Below are 3,837 nucleotides of genomic sequence, written 5' to 3'. Positions count from 1 at the left end.
CCAGGAGAATCATCGCACATTTAAACAAATATAATGTGCCTTATGCAGTGCGTCGACAGCCATAACTGGAAAGTACAATAAAAAAAATAAATGTTCTTTTCATCATAATTGCAGCGGTTGGATAAGTGGATGTCAACCAGGGAGACTTTTTTTCCAGATAAATAGCAGATTGGTTTCCAACACGATTCAAACTTAACTGTTCAGAGAGAAAGCGGCGGTGCCTGTTGTAGTTCACGCTTCTCCACCCAAGAAGCTTTTTATGGACAACCGAGCTGCTCCTTACTCATAACCACGCGGTGAAACTCTTTATTTCTGCTGTTTTCGTGAGACAATCTAGGTGTGCAACGCCCGTCTGTCTCCATCAATAGTTTTGAATGAACAACGTGGACATAGTGGAGCAAGTTGAGACGCAGTATTCGCACAGGTCAGTTACATCGAGAATAATTCCCTAATGTATCTCACACAGTAATAAAAACAACAGGGCTTACCTTATATACTAGTGTACCGCGATGCTCAATGCAGACGTGGGCACGAAAAACATAGCGCTTCTGTGTAGACAGAAAAGCGGTCCCGTTTTTTTGCGCTCGCTTTCTTTCCGCAGTTGGAGTAGCAGTCACACAGTTGTAATTCACTCTCACTGACTGTAAAAACAGTCGCTCGCACTTAGCAGCGTCCAACCACGCGCGTCCTGGGAGGGGAGGGGAACCCAGGAGCGCGCACAGTACAACGCCATGAGTACGCGCACTCTTATTAGCGCCAGAAGCGTACGCCTGGAAAATAATGACCAAAACATGCGAGACAACACCTTTCTCCTATTTTAATAGTTTTCATTTTTTTTCCCTGAATATTTTTTTGAAAACAATCGACAAACTGACGCCAACGGTACGTTAAGGTGCCACATTTTGCAGGAGCAGCACACATCTGTACTGCCATACGAGTGATGCATACACATACTAAGCAAGTATTTTGAACAAATACTATTTTTAAAAAGGGATATGGGGAATCATTGTTCCACTCCCACTGAAAAGTAAGTATTAATTGGATTCATATCATCAATAGGCCTGACAACAGCCTAGTGAGCTTCAGACCTGTGTCTTGGTCTTCAGTAGACTACTTGGTCTTCATTACTTGTCTTGCACACGTCACAACCTTCTGTCTCCCATGTTCTCATATCTCTTATGTCCTTTATTGGTGTATTGTAGTATTTACCATTAAACCAAACCTCTTGCTGGTCTCCCAGATCTTTCCTTTGCACTCTGAGTAGGCTTGTTTAATCCCACTCAGGTGGATGGCATCTCTGACAGAACTCTGAACAACAAACAAACCTTCAAACAATTGCACTCCAGGGTATTGTTCAGTGACTCCATCAGGGCTTAATTAGATATGAACATGGGTAAAAAGATTTGGGCATCATAAGGGTTGATTCAATATAGATGATTACATTACATATCTGATATAGACTGGTAAAAGGCCAAGAAGTTACATTTACAAGCAAGTTGTTTTCTTTTTTTCAAATCTCTTACTTAGCCTTATATTTACTTATTGAACACATCAACATCTTGCTAGTTACATATTAAAATAATTTACATACTGTTTTAAAAGAATGTCACTTGGAAGTTTACATAATGTCTGCCATTACTACCAAAGCAATCATTTAAGCCTCCAACAAACGCCCCCTTAACCACCTGGGAGATTAGTCGTACCTGCTTTGTGCAGTGGAGCTGACCTTATCTCTTTGTCACAGGAAGTGATTCAGGCTCCAGACACTGAGCATGCTCAGATCCACACCACGACATGAACTGAGATAGCAAGCGTCCCGTCTGTCTAAATCATTTCACTGCTAGCATCTGGACAGCTGATCACCCATGCTTCCTGCTGATGTCTACAAGATGCAGAGAAGAGAGAGACTGCCTGCTCCTGTTGTAAGCCCTTGCCTTTCACAAGCATCACGCTGGTCTGGTTCATTCCAGCCAAAGTCCAGCTCCAGAACGGTCCTGCAGACCCCAGATGCTTTTCTGCTGAACCACTGCTGATATACAGTAACGGTGTGAGGGAAACAAAGATAGGGTACATCCCTGCAAATGCAATGAAACGCTTTCCTGTCGTGGATATAAATAGTAAATTTCATACCTGTTTGACAACGGCAAGGATGCGACTAGTATGGTGAGTCATGTTAGCACAAATGGCATGGCTCTGAGTCATATAGACATGTTTCATAGACACTTTAAAATCCTCATGGACACACAGTGTGTGAGGTGCTAGATGTTTGTGCTTTCTGGACACCTTCCACGAATTGCTGATGACTGTAGGAAACCCAGTAGCCTGAATGCTTTGCATGACTGGCTAGTACACCATTTTTTTCTCATAGTTTTTTTTTTTTTTCCCCGGGAGTGCGACACCACAAATTCTGCTCACAGATCACAGCCATTCATAACAAAATAAGAGATGGTATAAAATAAGAGATGGCGTTTCTTCCAAGCCACACTGAAGTTTTCCAATCATCAATCCTTGGTTTGTGTTTTAGCAAATCATCACACTGGCAGCCCTAATGCTAGACAGCTTTTGTCATAGTGGGAGCTCTTGCTTTAGCTTACACCAGCTTTGGCCTGCAGCTCCCGGCGTGTTCGGGAGGTGCACTGAGGGATGACAATATCCTGGGAGCTTTCGCCCAGGCAGCCTCTCCTCACACCTTCGCAAGATTCCGCAAGGTAGATGTCACAGTGCCAGCTGTGACGCGTGTGGTGTGTGGAGAAGTCTCGTCGGGAAGAAAGGGCTCCCCAGGAGTGAATGAATAATTCATGTCATGTGGTGGTTGGTCTTCGGGATTCATGTCAGAATTATGGAGTCAGCATTTCCAGTAGCAAATGAATGCTGTAAAGACAAGCGTAGGTAACGCAGCTCTTATAGCGTGAGTGAGATGTGTCATGAAGCCCCTTTTCTTGTGCACAGCGATGACGAATTGAGCTCATTTCTTTAAAACGACTATGTGTGTCAGCTATTAAATGGGAAGGTAGACTGACTCCTCCACAGTGCATGTCTAAGCTGCTAACCCAATGTTCTTCATGCGTGGTAATGTGAAGATTTTATATCGGATTTCCCTAATCAATGACATCACTACAAAATCTGATTTTTTCACGAGCTTATGAGCTTTTGCTATAGATCATAAATGATCTTAAAAAAGCCCTTTTCAAAATGTTTTTGAGCAAATATATTTTTATGAAAATAGGGCATTCAGGAGTGTCTGTGATGACAAAACCCGGTGTGGGAATACAGCAAACTTGTCCTCCAGAAAGATGACAACATTCTTGTAGACAATGCTCAGGTTAAATTCCCTGAAGAGAACATGTTCCCATTAAATGTCAGTTGTAAGTTTGCTTGTACAAGTGTCTTTACCAACATCAATGCAGTTGTGTGCAGAACAGAAACATTCATTATTATTATTATTATTATTATTATTATTATTATTATTATTATTATTATTATTATTATTATTATTATTTTGTTCTACTTGCAGATAGAGAGCAGAGATTCGGGTAAAACATTTCATTTAGCAGTTTTCATACAAAAAAGGGTCTATTACCATTTGCATATTCTTCTCTTATCTCCTTTTTGTTGTTTTTTTTGTTTCTTTTTTGTATTCTTCAACTTATTCCTTCTGTCCTAGAGAATTAGAAGGTTTTACCGAATTACAAATACACCACCATGTGGCCTTGTCAACATCACAAGGTTGAGTGGATGCAAACAGGATTCACATTACACACCGAACGGTCACTTTATTATAGACGCCTGTCCTTTCACAGGCACAGCCTCCCTGTGTGACACATGACCCTGGAGTGC

General features: G+C 41.6%; 1 protein-coding gene across 2 annotated transcripts in view; it reads right to left on the bottom strand.

Annotated features, from left to right (window-relative positions):
• The window catches only part of slc8a2b (solute carrier family 8 member 2b), an 85,117-nt gene extending 84,445 nt beyond the window's left edge, over positions 1–672 (bottom strand). For both annotated transcript variants that reach the window (XM_076976685.1, XM_076976686.1), the window contains exon 1: positions 489–672. The gene's annotated coding sequence lies outside the window, so the exon portion shown is untranslated. The remainder of the gene's footprint in view (positions 1–488) is intronic.
• Positions 673–3,837: the final 3,165 nt, after the last annotated feature.

This window comes from Brachyhypopomus gauderio, chromosome 16, assembly GCF_052324685.1.
Source record: "Brachyhypopomus gauderio isolate BG-103 chromosome 16, BGAUD_0.2, whole genome shotgun sequence".
Taxonomy (NCBI): domain Eukaryota; kingdom Metazoa; phylum Chordata; class Actinopteri; order Gymnotiformes; family Hypopomidae; genus Brachyhypopomus; species Brachyhypopomus gauderio.
This window is presented reverse-complemented; position numbering and strand designations above follow the sequence as displayed.